We start from the raw sequence: 17,536 nt of genomic DNA on the forward strand, positions 1-17,536 counted from the left end.
AAGTCATGGCCTTTGAAATATGCAGATCAAATAATTTGTTTTTCCAGACCTTTCTTATTTTATTTCCATAAGGTTATGTTTTCTCAATAAGATCCCTCTCAGGAGAGCTTTTTTTAATGAACTGTGTTATGAAAGTAGCATACTGTCTCAAATGTAAAACAGAAATCATTACACTTTAAAGAAGAAACATCTTAAAACAATTTTATTTCATAAGGAACATTTTATTAGTACCTTTGTGAATGTAATGTCATAGTTACATGCAGAATTCTGTGTTCAGCTTTTGTTTAAGGAGCTGATCTTGCAACCATAGAGAGACAAATGGTCTCGGTAATAAAAACCAGGGCAAGGCACGAGTGTGTGAGTGTGTGTGTGTGTGTGTGTGTGTGTGTGTGTGTGTGTGTGTGTGCACGCGTGCACGTATGCATGTATATGAACGTACTTGTTTGTGTGTTTATTTGTGTGTGGGTTTGAAGGTATGCAGAGAGTGGATATTCCAGGGACAGGAGAAACTATGCAGAGATGCCTTAAGCAAACACTACAAGCACAAGAAGTTGAAGATGTCCATTTGTGCCCTAGACCCCATAAAGAACTGCAATGGCAGGTAGGGCACTTGCGTCCTAGCCAGAGGTGCTCTGCTTGAAGCTCCTTGCTCCTGTACTTATCTTCTCTGCTGCACTTGCATATACCTCCTGTGGGCTTCATGTCAAGGCAGTTTCCATAAATTACTTATATTTCTTATGTTTGCATTTGTCAAGAGGTACCCTCCAATACAGCAATCTTAATTTTATAGAGAAGACCAGATTAAAAAGTTGAGAGCTCAGGAAAAGAATATATTTGTCCAAAAAAGGAAATGTGTTAGAAACTCTTGGTATTGTTTCATGGTAAATATTCAATATGAAATAGAAAGGGTAAAAGAAAATAAATCTTAAAATTCTTCTCTAAATTCAGTCTATATGCTTCCTTGATTTCTCTGTAGAGAAAGTCATGTGGTCTAAAGAGGCTGGAATTTAGAGACAAAAAAATCTAGGGTCTTATACCTCTTCAGTGATTTCCTAGCTCTTCTCTATTTATAGTTAGTCACTCTTTTTTTTTTTTTTCTTTTTTCCCATACTGGATATTGAACTTGGGTACTCAACCCACTGACCCACATCTCCATCCCTATTTTATATTTTATTTGGAGACAGGGTCACTGAGTTGCTTAGGCAATCTCTGTTGCTGAGGCTGACTTCGAACTCACAATCCTCCTGTCTCAGCCTCCTAAGCTGCTGGGATTACAGGCATGTGCCACCTTGCCCGGCTATTTAGTCATTCTTAAAATCAAAGTATTAATGATAACCTGGTAAGATATGTTGAACAGGATTTGTGTTCCACATATATGTTAAATAAACCACAACTCACTTTTTAAAATAATTTGTGATAATGTAATCTATGTATGAACTTTGCATATATGAACTAATTTCACTGCTAGAACAAATCTTGAAATAATAGCTATTATATTCATTTTACAGAAGAGAAATTTATTGCATGGGGAAATTATTTTTCCCCGGGCTAGAGAAAACAGGGCCAGAGTTCAATTTGAGGCAGATCACCCTAGAGATTAAACCCCAAAATACATTGTTCTACTCAATCAAGAGTGACTAAGTGTATTGTTATTACTACTACTTCTAGTCTTCCTCTCATACGGAGGTATTGTTACATCTGATACTTTTCTTAATTATACCATTAAATAATTCTTAAATCTGTACCACCTTTTAGATTCATCAACTTATAATGACTCCTCAGTTTATAGGAAATCTCTTATGATAGAATTTATTACACACAGGTATTGATATTGTTGAAATCCTCTGAGATTTAAGTTTGAAGTTAAAAATACTTAAATGCCAACATATTAATATTCCTATAAATCTAGGGAACAAAACAGATATTGTAGAACATGGCATTACATATGTAATAAAATCTGTATAAACTCATGCTGATGAATTACATTCCCCCAAGCCTGTCTTACTTTTCAAATATACACTATAATTGCATCAGAAAAAGATTTCTTGTTTTCCTCTTACCTAGTTTCTCTTCCCTGACAGACTGAGCATAGTAGCATGCAGTTCATGCTACAATGTGTATTTCAGTATTGAACTCAATTGGCTTATTTCAGACAACACTTTAAGTAGTATACATTTCTTTGTCTAGGAAGGGTTTTGGAAAATAAGTCCTCCTTGTACAGCTTTGTATTTGAGAGTGTAGCAGACATAACATAAAACAATTCACTGTCAAAGTTTCTAGAAAAATCAATGCACAGTTTACCTCCCTGTCTCTGCCCTCCAGATTTTATTATATATTACAATGGCCTTATTTCTATGAAGAATGGTGCTGCATTATTTCATTACTTTCTCTATGTTGCTGCCAATATTCTACATTACAGGAAGGATGCTGTATACCATGAGCTTATCTAGTCTCATCTTGTACTGATACATGCATTTACTCATTCAGAATATTACACAACATTTAAAAAGAATGGAATAGATCTGTATGTACTGACATAAAAAGATGCTCAAGATTCATATTAACTTACAAAAGCAAGCTACAAAACTATGCATACCAGGATCTGAATTTTGTTTTAAACTCCCCACAAAATTAAATCATTCTGTATGCACATGTGTATCCAGAGATAATCTCTGCAAAGATATACACCAAAATAATAACATTAGTTGCCAAAGAGAAATAAACTTACTTGAATATGGGGACAGAGAGGAGACAATAAGTCTTCTTTATTATTTTTAGTTGTATATCTTTCAGTTTTTCCCCACTAAGAGATTACTATAATAATTAAATATAAGGAAATTATAGCATCCCTATTACTGTAAGATTTGATGTATGCACAGTGGCTGAAGAGACATGTCTGAAGTTGGTGATATTATTATCTAACAGATAGGACTGATAGGTAAAAACAATTATGATACAAACAAATATTTTTCAGTTCCATAACAGAAACACATGTAATTGAGATTAGGGGGAGAATTAGTGATGATCAGGGAATGAAAAGTAGGAAAACAACTGAGCTGGAAAAAAGATTTAACAGGTAGAGCTGTGGAACTTAGAGAAATGTTTGTCTTCTTTCCAGTTGCTGGGAACATGGATGGCACGCAATAATTGTAGGCTATAGGGATTTTTTATTGTTTTATTTTTCAGTTGTACATAATAGTAAGATTCATTTTCATGTAATTCTAAAGCATGGGATGTAATCAGTACTTCAACTTTCTCTCTCTTATACACTTTCCCTGTTTCCTTGCCTCTATTCTTTCTGATATTTGCTTATTTTTTTTTAAATTAGTGCCTTCTAGATGTACATGATGGTGGAGATGGATTGTGGCATATTTATGTGTGCACACAGGAGATTTAGGTTAGATTCATTCCACTGTCTTTCCTATTCCATCCTTTCTCCCTGCCCTTTATTTCTCTTTTTCGACTACACTGATCTTTCTTCTACTCTTTTTTTTTTTATTACCCCCCCTTATTTTAGATGAGCTTCTGTATATCAGAGAAAACATTTGACCTTTGTTTGAGGGGATTGCCTTATTTCACTTAGCATGATGTCTTCAGTTTCGTCCATTTACTGGCGAATGCCACAAAGTCCTTCTTCTTTATGACTGAGTAAACTCCATTGTGTATATATACTATGTTTCTTTATCCATTCATCTTTTGAGGTGCACCTAGGTTGTTTCCCATAGTTTAGCTATTGTGAATTGAGTTACTATAAACACTGATGTGGCTGCATCACTATAGTATGCTGATTTGAAATCCTTAGGACATATACCAAGGAATGGTATAACCAGGTAAAATGGTTGTTCCATTCCTAGTTTTTAAAGGAATCTCCATACTGCTTTTCAGAGTGGTTGTACTACTTTGCAGTTCAACCAGTTATGTGAATACACCCTTTCCCCACATCCTCGCCAACATTTATAGTTTCTTGAATTCTTGATAATTGCTATTCTGACTGGAGTGAGATGAAGTCTCGGTGTAGTTTTAATTTGCATTTCTCGAATTGCTAGAATATTGAACATTTTTTCATGTATTTGTTGACCATTTTTATTTCTTCTTTTAAGAAGTGTCTGTTCAGTTCCTTTGCTGTGTACTGATTGGGTTATTAGTTTTTTGGTGTCAAGCTTTTATGAGCTCTTTGTATATCCTGGAGATTAATGCCCTATCTGAGGAGCAGGTGGCAAAGATTTTCTTCCCATTCTGCATGATCTTTTTTCATGCTCTTGACTGTTTCCTTCTAAGGAGAATTCTGCTTGCTTTCTGTTAGAGGACAGCTTCACATCAGGAGCACAGAACAAGCTCTTTTCCCCATGAAGAGAGGATTGCCTAATAGACTCATTGCTTCTCCCTTCTGTACAAATGTTGAAATCCTGGATGCCACTGCTGATTCCAATCTTAACATCAAAGATTTGTTCTGACAGGGCTTTTGAAATAATTTATATTCGCCTTCATGTAAGTGGTTATTTCCCAAGTTTTAAAATTGAGGTCATATCAACTCCAATGCATATATATTGAAGGATAGGATTTTCTTCAAATATTCATGATTTTATGAGATTATACAGTGTATTTGAAGGTAATCTTTAATTTTTGTGGCAAATTAATTGAGTAAGTTGATCTGAAATTAAGGGGAAAAAATGATGCTTCATTGACTGAATTGGTAGGATGTCCAGAATAGGAGGGAATCTCCAAAGAAAAATGCCACTCAGAAGAGCCTGATTATTGCAGTGGACAAATGAGCATTAGTAGGAAATGCAACTTGAGAATATAGAGGCTGGAATGAATAGGAAAGACACAGAAGACTATACTTCTAGAAATTTCTATGTCTCCTTATTGTCAAAGAATGAGCCTAATATCAAATGATGCTAAATAGTAATATATGTGCCAACATTACCAGGAAATAGTCTTGATTTATGTCCCAGGACCATGCAAGTGGTGTTTTCTTGAGTATTAGTATTTCAAGGTAAAAATGATGAAGTGATAGATTATTGATTCCTTCTCAGTTGTTTCCAGAATCATCTCTTGGACTGGGAGCTGTCTGCTTTCTAAAATTTCCTCTGTGGTGCCAAGCTTTCCATGGGTGCAAAGGGGCAGGTACTTCAAGAACACCTCATTTCCTCAGTAGAAAGCTTTTGAGAGACAAAGGTCTTGTCCAAATTGTCCAGAGTAGACTTTGTTAACACAGTCAATAAACTTTAATCACTTTGGTGTTTGAGTTTCTTGATGCCAGAGGCATTTTATTTTTGCCTTCTTTCTAATGAAACTGAAAAAATATACTTATCTGTGTTTTGCAAACCTTGCAGATTTATAAATTTCTGTATTGAAGGTGAACACCTTAACAGGGGAGGTCAGCAAAATTATGTTTGAAAATCAAAACCTCTCAATTGGTAGATAGGAATAAGTTATCTTTCACCATGTTATATGATCCAAATGTATTGCTGAGGCAGCTGTGAACCCTTTCTGTTTTTTTTTTTTAGTTGAATTATTAACAATGAAAGCTTCTATACTTCCTCATCTAGTAATATGGTATGTGTCTTATTTACCAGTGGAATCGTCTTCTGACAATCTGCTGATTTTGAAAATCATTCTTTACCACCCTTCCAAGGGGAACTAACATTTGTGGAGTAGCTAACACGTTCTAGACCTAACAATAGGTGTTTATTTTCAGGATTCAAGGCAACCTTAGACTAATCTTATGTTGGTTAAGGAAAGTGAAGCTTGGTGAAGTAAGTATTTGGTGTAATAAGAAATATGCCAGGACCTATTAAAATTCAATCAGCCTTTTCTCTGCAAGAAGAAATGGGGGAGGGGACTCTCACATGGTGATTTTCTTTGTGTCTGATTTTTGTAGAGCCAGTCTAGTAGACCAGCTCTCTATTGCTTTTAACCACCTGAATCAAGATTGCTTTTAGTTGGGAGCTAAATTCATTTCTCTTTAGAATGAAGACACTAATGTTTGCAAATATTCCAAACACTTTTGTAGACAGATGGTTTTGATGGCAACTGTCTCCATCATGTCCACCTTTGATTCTTCTCAGTGAAACCAATTCCAAATAATGGAGTACAACTTCATCAGAATCTGTGTGGTGCTTGCAATGTTGCATTTAAAGGAAGTGTATAAAACCTCTCTTGGAGGCCAACCAGCGAGTTTTGTTTGCGTGATCTGTAATTCTGCTTTAAACCATCCTAATAATACAAGGAAACAATGGTATCCAATAAGTGAGTTCTTAGAATTGCATTTTCTTTGGCAGGTGGATGGCCTTGCTTCTTGCTGGAAGGGAATGTAATGGAGAATAGTGGTTAAAAATATGGGATTTGAAGTCAGGCAACTGAGAATTACAACCCAGTAATGTCACTTGTGTGACTGTGAGCCAGTTACTTAAACTCTTCAGGTATCAATTTGCTCCTCTAAAGTCAGGGGAGAAAATAGCCTGCCTGCAGAGATGTTGTTGAGAACAGAACATTAAAGGTGGGCAAGATACCTGGCCCAGTACCAGGCACTTAGTTATTTGAACATTTCTTATCCACAAAGAGTGAACTAAGACTTCACACATGGAGAACAACTCCATAGGGAGATGAGATTTTATTACCATTTTATATTTAAGAGAACTAAGGTTTATAGAAACCGATATAACATGCAGGTGGGCACACATTTGGACCAGGATATGAATGTAGGTTTATGTCTGCTGACACACCTGAGCCCCTGAGAATGCTTCTATTCATTTTCTACACATGACCCTCATGCCACAATGAGGTAAGGACTCATGTTACAGCTGATAATGGAAGTGAGTGTGGGAGGCTCTGGGGTGATGAGTTACTTGCTTCTGGTCACATGGTTGGTAATAGTAAAGTCAGAATTGCGTCCCAGGCTTGTATGATTCTGGCTTTTCTTTATGACTAGTATCTTCCTCCTCTCTGCCTCCTGAATCCTCCACCTGAACATGCTCCACCCGAACATGCTGTAAACATCAGGCGTCCTTTCACAGTACAGATCCTTTACTGTCTCTATCAAGTGTTAATTCCTTCAATGACTCCAGTCTATAGCATACCATCTTTGTAGAGTTCACCTTAGTCTTCCTAGTCTGAATAGTGGCTTCCTTCCTCTCTCTCTGGCATATTGCTTGTCTTAGGTACATGCTTCATCCATAAAGGACCACGTGGAACTCTCCCAAGCTCACTATGTTGTCCAGGTTTTTTGCATTAGTTCATGTCTGCTTTGTGTGCACTCACCTTATACACTTTGTATTTCCTATTTGTCTTTCAAAACTGCACCACTTTCTGAAGTTCTAGTCCATGAGTAAAAATGACCATTCCCAGGGTGGCAGTCACATGAGAGTGTCCTGTGACTGGGAGCATAACTCAACGATAACCTGACATGATCCTTGGGATCCAGTGGGACTTTCATTGCCAGAATGTGTTTCCCAAGGGCTGTTCTAGTCAATGACTGCTGCTAGTTCAGGCCCACTTCTACGAGGACAGGACTCGTCTAGTGTGAAATTTCAACTCAGTACTCTCCATTGTCCAGCTGAAAACCTGGGAACTGGTGGAGGCTCATATTATACAACCTTTGGTATTTTCTGTTCTTCACCGAGGTCTGAGTTTTCCTATAAGTTTGAAAGCTGCACCTTTGTTCTCCTGCTTACTCCCCCTATATCCTTCATGGGAATTTCTCCCAATCTATTTCTTTTATGTCTAAACCCAACTTGGTACATATTCTTTGGTGCCCAAACTAAAATAACCACACAAATGCCCTTCTCTATCCAGTACAAATATCAACACTAATAAAACACTGTGTTCATTCTTTTTCTTATATCCATCTTCTAAGTAAATTATGAGCCCTGCAGATTTAGGAAAAATACTGTATTTCTAGCTTTATTTTTAGCATTTAACACACAGCTTGGTATTTAGTGGTTTTTAATGATTATTTGTATAAAGGAATGCTAAAAGTGTGATCTTATCTACTGTGAATTTATTTAGGTCAGAACAAGCAGAACTATGTGTTTACTTCTCAGGTAAAACTGCCAATCAATTTGAAGATAGCTGAAAGTTTGCTTAGTGTCACTAATGCTAAGCTTGTGTTTCCGAATATTACCATTTAGCTTCCCTGTTCCCAAAATATTTTCCTGAGTTCAAGTGAGTTTTCATGCTTATGATCTTAATTTAACCAAACTTGAAATCTTGAAATATCACTGAATATCTCTCATCACTAAATGAAACAGCCTTGATTAATCACTTTGAACATTTCAAAATAATCTGTCAGTTAACCTATATTTAACATAAGCATGTATAAAATTTATATGAGAGCATTCATTGGTAGGAAAGCATATTCTTGGAGAGCTGTAAAATCAAGAATTGCAATTCTTTATATTTCAAGTAAGAAATGGGGTCTAGAATATTCCTATTTACTACTGTTAAAACCATTACAAACTCAATTTGATTTATATGATAAGAAAAAGTATTTTTATTACAATAATTTTATCTTGATCAATTCAGATCCTACTTATATTTTTATTATTGTAACAAAGAAAAAAGAATTAATTATGTCAGTTTTAACAGAATTTCCACTTCAAAAAAAGTCATGCTGGTTTGACAACCTAACTATGAAATTGCATGTCATTGCTTAACTCCAGTCTATTCTTTTTCCAACTTTTCTCATACTTGTGATTTCTGTTGAAACTTCCTAGTATGTGATCTTCTGCATGTGCTATGCCCTTGTTTTATTTTTAGTACCCGTATTACACAAGGATTTTGTACCAATTTCCTATCCATTTCTCCTACTTTATCTTATTAGATGTCTGTCTATTCCTTGGAATTATAAAGATCAATATTTTCAGCATAAAATAGAGAGTAATGACAATAGTCAGCATCATCTACTGAGTATTTATTATGTGCACAAAACATTGTTACATGTTATGATCTCTGTTTTCCAAATGAGATGCTAACAATTAGTGAAGTAAAATAACACACAGGTAATTGTAATAAGAATGGGATCATCTGTGAGTTACACCCATATCTTTTCTGAGTTTTGGACTATTTAATCTTAATTGTCTAGAGTTAAATTTGAGCATTAGAGAAATATTTCTTATGTGAAAAGTATAGAATGTTCTTCTAAGAACCCTGCAGTTTATTCTGGAGGCAACAGACAGCCACTTAGGTTTTAAGTAGAGGGAAAAAGGAAGCCTGATATGTTTTTAAATTATCTCAAAGTTAGACATTGTGAAAAATGAAGAGCATGATAGATAAAAATGGAAAAGGAATGATCTCAAAACAATATACTGGAAATGTCTTTAGAGGAAGTGAGGAGCTCTGAATCTAAGAATCACTGCCAAGGAAATGGAGAGGAGATGGTAGAAGCAGTAACATTTTTAAATTCAGCATCTCAGCAATATAGTCCTTTGATCAAATCCCTTAGCCATCATGCATTATTTCCTGCTGTGTAACGTGATAATAACGAAATCTATTCCAAGGTATTACCATAAGCTTCAAATAATAATGTCCTCTTTTGAGTCCTTTCCCTTTTGGTAGCCTTATCTTCTTTCCTTTCAACTATTAGCAGTAACTGGCTACAAACTGTCTTATTTTTTGTTGAATTGCCAGCTATTAAAGCAGCACCTCAAACACAGTGGTTAATGTGTGTCAGGTAAATGAATGAGTGAAATAATAAATAAATTCATTTTCTCCATTTTTGAAACAATTCATCACATATCATGAATTGATTTTGGAAGGAAAACTTGAGAACATAATAATTAATTACTGCTGGGAGCAGTGGCCCACACATGTAATCCCAACAACTCGGGCGGCTGAGGCACGATATTGCAAGTCCAGAGCCAGCCTCAGAAAAGTGAGGCCACTAAGCAATTCAGTGAGACCCTGTTTCTAAATAAAATAGGGCCCCTGAATTCAATTCCCGGCATCCCCTCCTCCCCACAAAAAGAATTACTAACAGCACTTGTGTTAGTATTTATGATTATACAAAAAGATGTAATGATTTGAACATGGTTCATAGGAGTTATTTATAACAAGCTTTGAGGTAATAAATTCTGGTCATATTTACCTGAGCACCAAAACTGGAGCATCTCTTTAAATTTCAGAAAAGTCATTATACAACATGCTTTTAAAATTAAGTCTTATTCATCATTCATATCATAAATAATTTTGTAAAAATATTTAATGTTCACTAATGTTCAATATAAATACATCACCCAGTCTTATACCATAACCAACAAAACATGAGTGACTTGGTCTTTATTCTTCCTCCTGAAAAAAAAATTACAGTGCTAGGCAGAAATTCTTTAGCTGTGATATTATTTATGAGAACTGGGACTAACCACATAACCCCTTTGTGCCTTAGTTGGCTCAAATCTGCCTCAACTAGATTAAAATTTTAGGAATGATATATTTATCTACGTAAGAAAGTGCCCTAACTGGCTCAAACTGACCAATGACACATTCAAACCAATCTATACAACACAAAATCAAAATCAATCAAATAATGTACTTCCCATAATTTTGGACACACAGTGTGTGTTCAGCCCAAGCTACCTGCTACCACAATTGTGCTGACGGCATGATAATTTTTACCAAGACTCCACTGGTTGTGGGACAGGTATACTCTGAAACTGTTGCCCAGTTTAATGTCATGCAGAATGGATTGTCTCTAGGATTCACTTGTTCTTCTCTTGAATCTCTTCTTTTGACAGTTCAGGCTCATCGTGTTTCTCTCATTCAAATGGAGAAAGGTCAGAGGGAGATTAGGAATTTTTTTCCTGCCAGAGTAGCTGTTTATCAGGAGAAAATGAACTGTCAGAATTAGAGGAAGAAATGGAGCTATTCATTCATCTTTTTCCCCTTCTGCCAGTGCAAGATTGCTACTGAAAGAACATGCTGAAATTGTTTCTTTAAGTGACTTTAGGCAATGGTGCTTCCAATCAGATTGATATTTGTCACAATTATTTTATTGACTCCTGATAATCACAAAGGGAATTTTTCTTATTACTCTGAACTATTGCAATGGGTCTGTTCACAGAAGCGATTACAGGAAATGAACTACTGCGGAAACTGAGTGCTTCTCAAGGAACAGTCACAGTAAAGTAATCAGGTCCTCAAGAATGTTGCCATAATATATATTGCTTTGTTTTTAATTCATGCTTAGGTATCCAGATATTCCTATAACTTACTGTTAATTTTAAATGTGATTGGCTTTTTCAAACTCCATCCGGTGGACTCCAGATGATAGAAATTGACTTTGGAATTAAAATTAATTTTTGCATTACAAAACTGGCTAGGCTGGCCTGCTGGTTCCTCCACTCATTGACTCTGTGTCTGGTATGAGTTATTCAATCTCATGATTCCTGTTCTTTCATTTTTTAAGGGGGATGATTATAGTCACAATGATACAGAATTATTAGAGAATTAAATAAAATTATACATGGTAAGCCCTTAGAGTAATGCTGGATATATAATAAGTGTTCAAAAGTGTTAGATATTTGTTATGTCATTATTAAGTTTATTATCAGAATGTGAAATGTTTCTAGCTTTGTATAACAGACAAAATAAGGTGCCTATTTTAGATGTTAATAATATTTATTGTGGTGGAAAATGGCCTGCTATACAATTCAAAGGACTGAACTTCAGTATGGGTTCCACCACAAATTAACTTTGCAAGATAGCTCAGATATCTGAAAAGGACTGAAAGTAAGCTTTACATATAAATACATAGTTTGTATCAGGGTTAAAATAGGTCTTATTCAGTAGGTTTTGATACTCAAATCACATGTTTACTGATTTTCCCATCATATTTGCTCAGCTTTCTTGTGAAAGTGACAGAATCTATTATTATTATTCTAGTTTCATACCAAAGGATTGGAGACTCAGAGTGAAGTTATGTGTCTAAAACATGGTGGGACAGAAACTGAAGCCTAGCTTTTCTTAGGTCACATGACGAGCCCATTTATTCAGTGATTTTTTAGTTGTTTGAGACAGTAAATTACCCAAGATACTTTCCTTCTGCAATAGAATAACTTTTCTCTAGATTAAACCAACAGCTTTGTTTTCTTAGGAGAGATACAGATGATAAGTTATAAAAGGACCCAATAATCCTCTACTTCTACAGTTAAGGTAAATGTAAACGTGAAAAATTTGGGTTCAATAATGCTGATAAATTATTTTAGTAATCTTCTTCAAATGAATTCACTTCTTCTATCAGCTGAATCTATTTAAGCCCCATACTACATACCAGGTGCTATTCCACACAGACGTGAAAGTGCAGTATAATGCCAATGAATCAAAATGCAGTCTGTAAAAATAAAAAAAATTAGTAATGGGAGGAATAGAACAATTTTAAAAGTCTATTTGGAAATTATAGAAGTATGAGTGGCAAAGATTTTTCTCCCACTCTGTAGGCTCTCTCTTCACATTGCTGATAGTTTCCTTTGCTGATAGAAAGCTTTTTAGTTTGAATCCATCCCAGTTATTGATTCTTGCTTTTATTTCATGTGCTTTGGGAGTCATGTTAAGGAAGTCTGATCCTAAGCCAACATGTTGAAGATTTGGACCTACTTTTTCTTCTATATGGCACAGGGTGTCTGGTCTGATTCCGAGGTCCTTGATCCATTTTGAGTTGAATTTTGTGCAGGGTGAAAGATAGTGGTTTAGTTTCATTCTGCTGCATATGGATTTCCAGTTTTTCCAGCACCATTTGTTGAAGAGGCTATTTTTCTCCATTGCATATTTTTGGCACCTTTGTCTAGTATGAGAGAAATGTATTTATTTGGGTTTGTGTCCATGTCCTCTATTCTGTACCATTGATCTACCTGTCTATTTTGGTGCCAATACCATGCCATTTTTGTTACTATTGCTTTGGAGTATAGTTGAAGTTCTGGTATTGTGATACCCCCTGTTTCACTCTTCCTGCTAAGGATTGCTTTAGCTATTCTGGGTTTCTTCTTCTTCCAGATGACTTTCATGATCACTTGCTCTGTTTCTGTAAGGTACGTCATTGGGATTTTAATTGGAATTGAATTGAAGCTGTGTAGCACTTTTGGTAGTATGGCCATTTTGACAATATTAATTCTTCCTATCCATGAACATGGGAGATCTTTCCATCTTCTAAGGTTTTCTTTAATTTCTTTCGTTAGTGTTCTGTAGTTCTCATTGTAGAGGTCTGTCACCTCTTTTGTTAGATTGATTGATAGAGCACTAATTTCCAGAATCTATAAAGAACTCAAAAAACTCTACACCAAGAATACAAATAATCCAATCAACAAATGGGCTAAGGAAATGAACAGACACTTCACAGAAGAAGATCTACAAGCAATCAACAGATATATGAAAAAATATTCAACATCTCTAGTAATAAGAGAAATGCAAATCAAAACTACCCTAAGATTCCATCTCACCCCAATTAGAATAGCAATTATCAGGAATACAAGCAACCATAGGTGTTGGAGAGGATGTGGGGAAAAGGTACACTCATACAATGCTGGTGGGGTTGCAAATTAGTGCAACCACTCTGGAAAGAAGTGTGGAGATTCCTCAGAAAGCTTGGAATGGAACCACCATTTGACCCAGCTATCCCACTCCTTGGCCTATACCCAAAGGACTTAAAATCAGCATACTACAGAGATACAGCCACATCAATGTTCATAGCTGCTCAATTCAAAATAGCCAGATTGTGGAACCAACCTAGATGTCCTTCGATTGATGAATGGATAAAGAAACAGTGGTATATATATACAATGGAATATTACTCAGCCATAAAAATAATAAAATTATGGCATTTGCAGGCAAATAGATGAAATTGGAGAATATCATGCCAAGTGAGATAAGCCAATCTCAAAAAACCAAAGGGCGAATGATCTGGCTGATAAGCGGATGATGACACATAATGGGGGTGGAAGAGAGTCAAGAATGGAGGAAGGAGGGACTGTATAGAGGGAAAAGAGGGGTGGCGGGGGTGAGGGGAAGGAAAAAATAACAATGAATCAAACATCATTACCCTATGTAAATGTATGATTATACAAATGGTATGCCTGTACTTCATGTACAGAGAAACAAGATGTATCCCATTAATTTACAATAAAAATAAATTTAAAAAAACCTCACAATCAAGCAAATTCCATAAAGATGGGAGCATTTCAGACAGACACAGGGCCAACTGAATGAACTTCTAGGGAAAAAAGAAAGTCTATTTGGGGAAGAGGTATTATTCTAGATGGTAAAAAAGTGCTTTGAAGAAAAATTAAAATGGAAATAGGAGTAGGCCGTGCCAGGAGCAGGGAGTGCCACTTCTAAATGGAGCAGGCCACTTCTAAATTCATTATTGAGAAAAATGAATAAATTTCAGTAAAGATGCAGTGAAGGTAAGAGATTCACCTGGATTAGGGGAGGAGCATCTCAGGGAGAAGGTAAAGCAGAATCAAAGCCCATGCCCCAAAGCATGTCTGGAATTTTGAGCAGAAACCAGTAGGCCATTGTGGTGTCAGCAGAGAAACCAAAAAGGGAAGGTTGAGCACTCATGATGGATAATATTATGTAGGATTTCATTGGTTCTTTTAGTTATTCAGCTCTTACTAGAATAAGATATAAGTTGAAGGTTTTAACTTGTCTTAATAGGATCACTTTCCTATTTTGGAAATAGACAAAACAACAGGTTAAGCAAGACTTCAGAGCAAGAAAACACATAGTGGTTCACATCAGTATTTTTGAAAAAACAATAAAGAAAAATATTGCCATGTTTTATGTATATTTATGTTAGAATTAATGGAATTTGCTAACATACTATGTGGGGTATGAAAAGAAAAGTAGGAGAATCAAGGTGAGTCCAAGTTTTTTTGAATGAGACACTGTGAGAAGAGGTTGTTCTTACCTGGAGAGAGATGGAAGGAGGAGTAAATTGGTGATGGCAATAAACTCGATTCTGGCAATTTAAATTGCCTATCAGTACTCTAAGTGGACATATGAAGAAGACAGTTGATTTTAAATGGCACACGGTGTAAAATGTAAGCTAAAATATAAACTTGGCAATCCCAAGGGTATGGAAAAGTACATTTCATGTCTAGGTCTTGAAGGGAATTATCCTAATGGAAAGCAGGTTATGGTCAAGATGTAAGGCATGATGCATTGTATTGTTGTAAGAAATGGAAAGGAAATTGCCTGAAGATAGTAAGAAAGACTGACCAATTGGAGGAGGAAATCTGAAAAGAAAAATATTTTATAAAGTGAAAAAAAACTGTTTTAGTTGGAAAGTGTTTCCAATTTGTTATAGTGTGAACTATAGAAATATTAACTAAATGGTTGATTTAATTCAGGACTTAGTATATGTAGTTTAAAGCAGTACTAAATTTCTGATTACTTCAGAATAAAGTAAGGAGAATTTGAATATTGTCTTTGAACGTCTGTTATATACACAGGGCAGATGATTAAAGAAAAAACATATACATACTTACTTTCAAAGCACAAAGACAGGAAAAGGGGATTAACAATGCAAAAAAATAACTCATAAAAAATGACAATGTTTATTGGAAAACAAATAAAATAGATAGTAATTTTGATATACAGCTCCACAAGGGGAGACGTAATATTTGATCTGGGTATTCAAGAACAATTCTTGAGTTTTTTGGTGGGAAATGGGGGAAGAATGACATTTCAGGCTGAAAAGATAGCATGAAAATGACATGGATACATGAAAAGGCAGGGTATGTTTAAGGATGAAGAGTAAATTCATTTATCTTGGTATGGTGGCACATGCCAGGTATTCCAGAGACCTGAGATGTGAGGCAAGAGGCTCACAAATTTAAAGTCAACCTCAGCACCTTAGTGAGACCTCAACAACTTGACTGTTTCAAAATGAAAAATAAAAAGGACTGCAGATGTAGCTCGTTGATAAAGTACAGCTAAGTTTGAACTCCAATACCCAAAACAAAACAAAGCCAAAAAATTGTTTGACAAGAGTATACAAACAAAAGTGGGAGTAAATACACTAATACACCCTTATTTCCTTTGTGAAAAATCTTATCCAATAGTCAATAGTAAGAAAATTTTGATAAACTGAGGTATTTTTTCAGAACCAAGTATTAGGATTACCATCAATTTATAAAAAGCCTTTTATATTCTGGGAAAAATATCAAGAATGACATATTATAAGAGAGATACATACTTTCATAAATATATAAAAGAAGCATAAATTGTTTCCTTTGGGTTATTACATTAGGTAGGTTTTAATTTCAAATCACTTTCTGGAGCTACTTTCTAACTTCCTTAAATGTAATGTTGTGCTTTAATTTTTATCTCTTTCCTAGAAATGATTCTCTTTATTGCAAGGCTGCAAGATCATCCAGTGAGAGTGGAGCCAAATAAGCAGGAACATCATCGGATACACTGAACGCATGTGAGTGCAACATGAATAGCTTTTTTAAAAAGTAGAAAAAAAAACCTGTCTCACATGAGACATAAAATGCCTTGGAAATGACTGTGTTTGTGAATTAGCTTCGTTAACTGCTGGATACTTGGCACGACCAAGCTCTCTGGTGACTGTGTCTTTGGTGCCCACACCTGTGGCAGGGCACTGTTTCTCCTTTAGACATGCAAACTGTAGTTTTGCCTAGAATCTCTGTGTCTCCGGTAACCACTTTGTGTTTAGCAGAGTTTCGAAATCTTCTATTCGGACTGCAGCTGCCTGTGTTCCCAATTGCTGTACTCTCTGCTTCTAAGGAACCCAGATTTATCCTTTATTTTTCTCTCTTGGTCACATGCATGCATCAGATGTCACATACAGCTCTATTTGCTTCCAGAAATTCAAGGTCAGCTAGTCAGTTTCTCTCTAAATCTTGAGTTCTCTATCACCTCCTGCCTCTGCAATATTTCCCTTGCCAATTGCCAAGTCAGTATTTGCATACGTGATCGTGCCACATGACTCTGCCTGGTTTTGACTAGAATCTGGCCATTTAACATGTTCTAGTCCTTTCTAGGTTGTTCAATTCTCTGTTGTCCTAGGGCTCAAACCTTTCCTTGACTTCCTTAGTCTCAGGCGACCCAGCTTTCGGGTTTATAGAGAAGATGAGGCTGTCTGACCTGCACACCACTGAGTTTTTTTTCTTTAGATCTCAAATATCTCTGTTATCTTTAACTGTATTCTGTTTCTTGTTTCCCAACATAATCCCTTATTTTTTTTTATCAATACTAACACTTTATATTTTTATCAACTTTATTAAATCAACTATTCCTCTCTTGATTTGCATTTTCCATTTTCCTGGTTCCTTCCTCACAGGCAAACCAAAACTATGCATTATTTCCCCTCATTCTGGAAGCATTCAACCAACTAAAATCAGAAGAAACAACCTGCTTTCACCTCACTAATCTCTTGAGGTTTCTGCTCAAATTAAAATTCCTTTATCCTTTCACTTTTCTTCAAAGAACTGTCAATACACTGTCAATACAAGTTGAATTCTGTAAGGGAAGGGGCTATTTTATTTATTTGTGCACTGTATTTTCAGTACCTAACACA

At 35.6% G+C, this 17,536-nt stretch overlaps 1 protein-coding gene across 5 annotated transcripts in view; it reads left to right on the plus strand.

Moving 5' to 3' along the window:
* The window catches only part of LRRC4C (leucine rich repeat containing 4C), a 1,247,103-nt gene that overhangs the window by 482,096 nt on the left and 747,471 nt on the right, over window positions 1–17,536 (plus strand). For all 5 annotated transcript variants that reach the window (XM_079102773.1, XM_079102771.1, XM_079102770.1 and 2 more), the window contains one exon: window positions 16,332–16,420. The gene's annotated coding sequence lies outside the window, so the exon portion shown is untranslated. The remainder of the gene's footprint in view (window positions 1–16,331; window positions 16,421–17,536) is intronic.

Source organism: Sciurus vulgaris, assembly GCF_902686455.1.
Source record: "Sciurus vulgaris genome assembly, chromosome: 11".
NCBI lineage: Eukaryota > Metazoa > Chordata > Mammalia > Rodentia > Sciuridae > Sciurus > Sciurus vulgaris.